The 9172-nt window shown below is 41.5% G+C and overlaps 1 long non-coding RNA gene across 1 annotated transcript; it reads left to right on the top strand.

Moving 5' to 3' along the window:
* Positions 1 to 5524: 5524 nt before the first annotated feature.
* Positions 5525 to 8931, top strand: LOC125946536 (uncharacterized). The gene is made up of 3 exons (XR_007467650.1): positions 5525 to 5590; positions 7498 to 7554; positions 8670 to 8931. It is a non-coding gene; the product is annotated as an uncharacterized LOC125946536 (long non-coding RNA).
* The last annotated feature ends 241 nt before the right edge of the window (positions 8932 to 9172 follow it).

Below are 9172 nucleotides of genomic sequence, written 5' to 3'. Positions count from 1 at the left end.
ATGGAACGACCTCGACGACATCACGATTGCAGTATCACAACGAATGCATGGCGATGTATGTATGAGTTGGCGACAGTGATGACGATGGCAGGAAAATTGTATGAGGGCGAGTGTATGACGACAATGGCGTGAGGACGTCTGTATCATTAATCCTGAATGACGACGATGGCGTGATGTGAACCGGATGATGAACCTGGAGTGACGACAAAGGAACGACGAAGGTAGTATGACTACGACGCCATCACGACAATGGGCTGACTTTACAGAAGCCATGACAAAGGTAAAACGATACCGGAAAGATGACCACATAATGGCAATGGTATGACGACGATTGTGTGACCATAATGGCGTGACATCGAGGGCATGACGAGAGTCATCTGAAAATCGAAGGCTGCTGACATATTCGCCGTTTATCCTCACTCCTAAGTTTTCCCAGTCTAAGAGCTTGAATACTTCTAAGCATGCAGTGAATAGCATTGGGGAGATTTTGTCTCCTAGCAGGACCCTTCTTGATAGAGAACTTTTGACTTGTCTTGTGGAGAACCAAGGTTGCTGTGCAATCCTTGTAGATATATATTTGTCGAGATATTCACGTATGCCTCCTGTACTCTTTGATTACCCAATGCCTCTATGACTGCTGGTATCTCTACTGAATCAAATGCCTTTTCATAATCTATGCAAGCCATATAGAGGGTTTATTGTACTCTGCTAATTTCTTTATTCCCTGATTGATGACATGGATATGATCCATCGTAGAATATACCTTCCTGAAGCCAGCCTGTTCTCTTGGTTGACTGAAGTATTGCCCTGAGTCTATAGAAAGTTATCTTTGTGAATATTTTGTGCAATACTGAAAGCAAGCTAATTGGTCTACAATTATTCAATTCTTCAACGTCTCCCTTCTCATGGATGAGTATAATGTTGGCGTTCTTCCAGCGCTCTGGCACACTTGAAGTCGTGAAGCTTGTATGTATGTATGTATGTGTGTATGTATGTGTGTATGTATGTGTGTATGTATGTATGTGTGTATGTATGTATGTATGTATGTATGTATGTATGTATGTATGTATGTATGTATGTATGTATGTATGTATGTATGTATGTATGTATGTATGTATGTAGAAGTGTGTTATGTAATGTTAATTTAAGAAACGACAGTGCCCTTCAAACGTTGGGGCGTAAAAAAAACCTAACGCGCATTATTATTACCGCTGTTAACATGATTTTGCCAAGAAGGGCTTGCAGTCATGCGAACCCCTACATACTTATAAGATGCTACTTCGTCTAACACTGACCGATCAGTGTTATAAAGAGGAGGATTACAACTGGTACATTTGCGGGAAAATCTCATTACCGTGCAATTTTTAGCAATAAAACTCATTTGTAATGCGTTTCCCAAGTTAGTGACATCCTTAATTTCAGACTGAAGTGCTGTATGATTAGCATCAGAAGATATTACCCGATAAATTACGCTGTCAGCAAACAGCCTTACAGATAATTGAACTACATTAGTGAGGTTGTTATTATAAATCAAAAATCGAAGACTGCCGAGGCCAGAAACCGGCGACCCGAAGTAACTGGACCATGAAGGGGAATGAAAATCGTTACCTGTAACAATCTGACGACGAATGCATGGTGACGACTGTATCACGACGACACAATGACAGCGATAGCGTTACAATGCCAAGATGACAATGGGATGACGAAGAGTGTATGATGACACAGTTCATCAGTAAGCCTGGATGACAGTGATGGTGTGACGATAGAATAACGAGAATTAGATCGCGAAGCTGGAGTGACGCCGATCGAATTCTACGGAGGTATCATGGTGGTGGTGTAACAACGAATGCATGACGACTGAGTAACGGCGATCGGTATGACAATGATGGCATGACGAGAATCTAATGACCATGCTGGAATGACGACAATGCAACTACAACGATTGGTCACGAAATCCGGCAGAAACCCAGTTGCGCAACCTATTAGGCAACATGGGCGACTTATTCGGCGTTGAAGGGGTGATGACGATGGCATGACGAGATCAGATCACGAAGGTCAAATAACGACGGAACGACCGCGGCAGCATCACGACTACGAGCGCATACCTAGTGGTCCAAACTGGCAGACAACTTTGGCCACAGGGACGGGGTAAGGGGTTACTGATAGATGGATGGATGGATGGATCGACAGACAGAGTTAAAACGGCTGAAGCAAATAATGCCTATCGCATTGTTAAATTAAATTATGGGGTTTTACGTGCCAGAACCACGATCTGATTAGGAGGCGCGCCGTAGTGGGGGACTCCGGAAATTTGGACCACCTGGGGTTCTTTAACGCACACCTAAATCTAAGTACACTGATGTTTTCGCATTTCGCCCCCATCGAAATGCGGCCGCCGTGGCCGGGATTCGATCCCGTGACCTCGTACTCAGCAGCCCAACATCATAGCCACTGAGAAACCACGGCGGGTCCATTAGTAACGTAACCTTTAGTACTGTATTCAATAGCCGATATCAAACGATCCAATGTTAATTTTTGCTTTTGTTCTGTGTTTCGCAGTGATTCGACGATGTTTTTATTGTTTTTTCATTGCCGATTGCTCATTGGAAAGAGTTAAGTGCTCCTTACACATCCCATCCAGTGGCACTTGCGTTGCACCAAAATAAGGGTAACCGTGGGGCGGAAGCTCTTTTATTCTTCACCGGGACTGGTTTTCGTACTGAAAGCGCTTTAGTCTAGTAAGATGCTCTAGTAGGGGACCCTACTTTAAACTGCGTTTTTACTATATCTCCAGAGACAATGCCATGAGTCCTCGCGTGTCAGCACGTACTTCGGCTGTTTTTCCATCTTTGGGAACAACGGCGCGTATAAAAGAACACAACAGCTGTCGATCTTCGAGACAGTCTGTAGCTGACATCATGCCTCCGTGTATGTGCATGGTTGTCATATTTGGTGAGTACTTTTGAGCCTTACATCTGCCATAGAAGTCATCGTGGTTCGGTGTTTTTCTGCTGAGCTTGCACTTTAATATCATGGGGTGGTCATATTTATTGAGACTAAACGAAGAATGCATTGGTATTCAAATGCGGTGAATGTTAAACATTCAAGGATGAATAAAATGTAGAGGCAGTTTTTATTTATCAATTTAACTTAAGTCAGACCTTTGGGACAGAAGGTCCACTCAATTCCCACTATTTCTGGGCTCCTTTAACGATATTTGCCTAAAATTAGCATAAGATGTCTTAGTCCACTTATTCACTGTGTCGCTTTTGTATATTTTCAAAGGCACATTGTGTATTTTTGTGGAAGTACGCAGTGCATTAGTACTATCAAAATTCAAGATCACTTTATTGGGCTATCATCAAGAAGTCAAAGCGGAAAAAATCGTATGTGTGTGTATGTACTGTATGTACGCATGTATACATGCATGCATATACTGGGTGTCCCAGCTATCACGCAGCACGATTTTAAAACAGAGGAACGGCGTTACGCGAAGCCAACCTAGTGCGTATTGTTTCCAGTACAGTGGAGTAGCCGCCAGTAATTTTTTCGTTACTTAGATTCCATTATGAATTTGTAATTAATTATCTAACTCGAGAAGTACTGTCCTAATTATCACAATGTCAATGAGAAAGTGGTAGAGCAACATGAAACAACTCCCGATACAGCTTTCCGTTGCTCAATACGTGCTACATAAAAGTGTTTTTCCGAGCATGAAAAAAGCGCGCGAATACACGCAAAGTGCCTCGAGCGGCCAGTCGTGCGGCAATTCTGCGTGTATTCGCGGGCTTCTTTCATGCTCGGAAAAGCAGTTATGTAGCACATATTGAGCAACGGAAAGCTGTGTCGGGAGTTTTTCATGTTGCTCTGCAACTTTATCACTGACACTTTGATAATTAGCACAGCACTACTCGAGTTGGATAATTAATTACAATTAATTAATGAAATCTCAGTAACGAAAAAAATACTTGCGGCTACTCCACTGTACTGGAAACAATACGCACTGGGTTTGCTTCGCGTAACGCCGTGCCTCTTTTTTTAAATCGTGCTGCGTGATAGCTGGGACACCCTGTATACATATACATGTATATATATATATATATATATATATATATATATATATAATTTATTTATTGATACTTCAAATACCCCTTTCGGGGTTTGACATGAGGGCTGGGTATATCTAGTAGGTTATATTTTCAATGAATGCCTTGAACGATGAATGATTGGAGTGGTGCACCGCTTCGGCAGGTAGATGATTCCCGTCTTTCGCTGTTTGAACGAAGAAACAGTTAAGACGAGCGGTGGTGCCAGCTGGAGGGGGATAAACAGCCCTTGAAAGGCTATAACGGAATGAAGTGCTACGCGCAGGTATGATGTCGGTCTGGTGAAGCTTCGAGTGATAAAACTTGTAAAGACGACATAGCCTTGCTGTTTTGCGGCGGTGCTCCAGGGTTGGAAGGTTCAGAGATAACTTTTGTTTAGTGACGCCAATGTGGTAAGAGTAGTCGCAGTGAGTAAACCTTGCTGCGCGATTCTCTATGGATTCCAGTGCTGTGGCCAGGTTATATTGGTCCCCCGCTGAACATGCATATTCCAGTTTGGGTCGGACAAGTGTTAAATATGCTAGTAGTTTTACTGAAGGGGGAATCAAACGTAGATTATGGCGCAGGTAGCATAGAAATTGATTGGCATCGTTGCCAATACATATAAGCACGATCATATACAGCCCACAGGCAATCCAATCCCATATCCATATACAGCCCACAGGCAATCCACACAAAGGAAAGCATCGGTGAAATTAGCTGTGGTTGAACTTGAAATGTAGAAACTACGAAAGAATACGCACGTACGCACCACACACACACACACACACACACACACACACACACACACACACACACACACACACATATATATATATATATATATATATATATCCTGAAATACATATTGAAACGCTTAACACAAAGAAAAAATACTATGTTTTACGCGAACGCTGAGGCCGATGGCCCGGCCTTGACTCCGATGACGGCCGGATCATCGGCCGCAACGTTCATACGATAGTCGTACTTTTGTTGTTGTTAACCGTGCGTATATTTCTTTGCTGAAATTTTCTCCCGGTTCAGCGCACACTTCAAATCGGCTACCTATATCCACATATTAACAACACCAGTTGGCTCCTTGGAGAGTCAGCACGTGTGTCGAATGAGCTCCTGAACAACAGGGTGCAATGTGGCGAACTGGGCTTAAATCATGGATCCGGGGTTTCACAGAGGTGCGACGTAGTGCTAACGCAATTCTTACACATTTACAGCTAAATCGCCACTGAATTTTTCATATTACAACAGAGTCGTAATTCAAGATCACCCAGCACCCTAGGTTTCGCATGTGGCAGTTTCAATGTTAGAATGCCTTCCACTTATTCATGTTGACTCCCTACTTCATTTATATTGCAAGTCATTTGTAGGCATAAAGTAAGAGTTCCTTTGTTCTTATGGTTACACCTTTCTGTTCTTTTTCAGTAATTTCATGTGCTGCAGCGGCAACAGAAAAACCAATTTCCCCGGTGTACTTCCTTTTCCCATGGGTAAATATCGCTATTCAATAAAACAAAGCTTAAGAATTCTTGCCTGACAGTAATCAACGAAAATACAATACCATTTGATTGTTGCCGTGCTTTTGAACAAGACTGGTAAGTTTGTATAAGTTTATTGCGACTATTATCCACATTAGGGACTATGATAGTCGTCTTTATATAGTACAATTGTCATGTGAGCGAGCACCACACAGTGAATGGCAAAATGGAAATTAAAAATGTTCTACACTACTTGCAAGTACGCGATTGACGACATCTCCGGGGCTGAATTCACAAAGCTTCACGGCACCTTATTCACAAAAACATCTTACTTTAACATTTTCTGTAAGAGAATATATCAGCCAATGTAGATACTGGACGTATTATTTGCGAAGACGGTGAGCCAATGGGGCAAAAGGTACTTACGAAGGACTAGCTTTGTGAATTCGGCCCCTCGCTCATAAATGATCTTTGTCATTGACAAGCTAGCTTCGCTAATAATATGCCTTTCATCAAGATTGACAATTTTTTTTGTTACAGGCCACTCAAGGGTAACATGTCTTTTAAACTGAATACGGCCCTAGTTTTTGGGTGGGGTAAGCAGGTATTACATATTTGGTGATGTGATTCATTCTATCCTATGCATTGCCAGAGAAGGTCACAACACAGCATTTCTATGCCGACATCGCATTATGCTTTTGGATTGTTGGCAAGACGCCCCTTTTACAGCCGTGTGGGTCTTTTATCGGACCCTATTTTTTCTTGTGAACCTACAGCATCGAGTTCAGATAGCGGAATTGAGGAAACAGGGTGGAGTCACCAAATTGTATATACGCGTATTGTCGCATTTAAAATATCTTTTTTTGTTAGGCTGTAGGCGAAGATTGAATGTTTATAAAATGTACCTACAACGCAGAGTACGTTACGAAGGCTTCCAGACTACAGAGTCAAGTTAAGTGGTCAAAACTACCGAAACAAATGCTGTCACCTTTATTACTCCCAATTATGTAACCACAAAGCCTAAACACCTGTATTTTACGCGTTGGTACAATACAAACTCCGTGCAATGGTGCCAACACTTGATCTCTACTTTGTTGACGTTTCTGCTAAAGATGTCCAGATGTTTCTCTTAAGCAGTAGTGATTTCGAGGGGTATGAAAGAATATTTGCCGTCTATAATGCATTTTCATGTTCAACTTCACTGGAAGCAATGCGATACATGACGAGAAAGCACGAATAAATTTTCAAGGGTACTTGAGAGGTGCGTGCAGGATTACTGCCTAGCTAATGGCGCTAAAAGCAACATTATGATGAGCAACTGATGGCACTCTAGCCAAGAGCAATTTCTATGAAATTGCTCATAATGACTTAAAAGTTTCGTTTACTTTACCATGCAGTGGAATGTGAAGAATAAGTTGGGTGCGTTTTCCAGTTGAAGGACTGCATTTATATTAGGTCACTCGAAAAGAAACGCACTTGCACGAAATGTTCGTGCGGTGTTTTTGTACTCCGATGGTAACGACGAGCACTGCAGTTTAAACAAATGTGGTTGCTTTCTCTAAGACACTACAGTTCAGGGAGGTAGTCACATACGTCAAAAAATTTACTCTAGAATTCTTGCTAAGAGCAAGTTAAAACGAATCATGACGCTGCACATATCATTAGCCAATCAGAAGCATTACTTACGGAAAGAAAGGAGTTGTGAAATATGCCTCGGAATAATAAGACGAAGTAATTCTAGAGATGGATATTATTACCTCCGAACAGTACGTATACATCTGCTCCTCACGCCCAGAAAGGAGCAAGGTACAGGTACACAAAGAAGCTTCACACCATTAGCGATTATCTAGAACAAAAATGAAGGCAGTGTTTGTGTTTTCAATGCCCATCTTGTCTTTTTTTATGTGTGTTCCTTTTAGCCTGCACACAAGTGCCCTGCTGGAAATAAGAATTTCGACAAGTGCGCAATGAACGAAGTAAGAAAAAAAGACCTTTACATTCTTTGTATGAATGTAATTGTGGTTAGCCTTCTTTTTCTAGGTCACAAATTTCTTTAGTATCTATCTATCTATCTATCTATCTATCTATCTATCTATCTATCTATCTATCTATCTATCTATCTATCTATCTATCTATCTATCTATCTATCTATGGGTGTCTTTAACAGCTTTTTAGCGAAACCGAACGTCGGCTTTTCGAACGCGTAGAAGATAGCGGCCCAACTCACCCAAACCGCCACCCTTGTGGCATGTGAACCTTCGGGTCTGGATCTCCTTCGCCTCATTGATGTATCGTTTTATTTTATCACTATCAGTATCCATCTTAACGAAAACCGGGTCATTATTAAAGGCCTAAATATGACTACCGGAGGACAAATGCTTCTGCTAGCGATGCTAGATACGAAACACTGCGCCATCCCTCTCCATAATATGCCCGGAAGATCCGTAATGCTATAACTACGTGTAAATATTATTACTTTCAATGAAAAAAGTGTAGTGATAAATGTTTACACAGTTTATCTCGTGTCACACAGATTCATCTAAGTAAGCGGAATATATTTGCAAAAATGTTACCCTCATTATGTGGAATCTGCCTTGCATGGGTGTCCTTGAGCATTGGTTCCTCCTTCAGTCAAGCTTCTTTAAACTGTCGGTGTATATTCCCTCTTATGTTGTTCCACATATTTTCACTCAGAAGTGAAATATTATAATGTGGTTCCAAATAGGCTTCATACACTAAGTGAATTAGACTTGCAAAAATGTTCCACCGACATTTAATAACTTATGCAGAATGAGATTAGGGCTTATATATACCGTCCAAATTTCAATAAATGCATGCGCCTCCAAAGAGCTCATGGAGGGATGGCCAAGAATGTAAAAAAGGGAAAATTTACTGCTTGTTCGCACAGACCACTTAAAAATTCTAGTTAAACTAGACGTATAAATAGCGTAGTAATATATTGCCAATAAGAAAATGTACGCCAACTTTCTTTGAGATGCATCCCGAGTTACTTATTTCTGATTTACAACACTCGACGAAGCTCTTCTTTCCGGAAGCACAAATAAAGTTTAACAGAGTTTCGTGTTTGCAGGCCCAACACTGCACCAGTAACGTTGGTTACTGCTGCCACGGCGTATGCCTCTGCTTACGGTCAAGCATCATCATGTGTCCGCGCCTTCAAAAACCACGATACCTCGTTGGCGTGCACTGAATCATTGCACTTATGGCCTATGTATTTCTGCAGAGTAATATGGGCTTTATGGCAGCATAACGTTAAAAGGCGAAACTAGATCGCCTTCATGAATGCCATATCAAGTGAAATGAATACTAATAAAATTCTGCTCACAGGCCTCCGTCGTTACTTTCTTAATACATCAATTACGGCGCTTTTTGGAGGATCAAGATGCACTTCAGCTTGGTAAGGTGGCCAAAGTTCTCCAACTTTGAATTCCAGGCGTTCTTATACGACATTTGATTTCGTCAAGGCGATAGCTCAGTAAATTAGTTGGAAGGAATTGTTTTGCTAAACGTGTAAAAGATTAAACACATGTCAAAGTGGGTGATAAACGTTGAGTCAGCATTTGTTTCAGTTTA

This window comes from Dermacentor silvarum, chromosome 7 (assembly GCF_013339745.2).
Source record: "Dermacentor silvarum isolate Dsil-2018 chromosome 7, BIME_Dsil_1.4, whole genome shotgun sequence".
NCBI lineage: Eukaryota > Metazoa > Arthropoda > Arachnida > Ixodida > Ixodidae > Dermacentor > Dermacentor silvarum.
The sequence above is the reverse complement of the archived record's forward strand: the minus strand, read 5'-3'. Positions and strand labels throughout refer to the sequence as shown.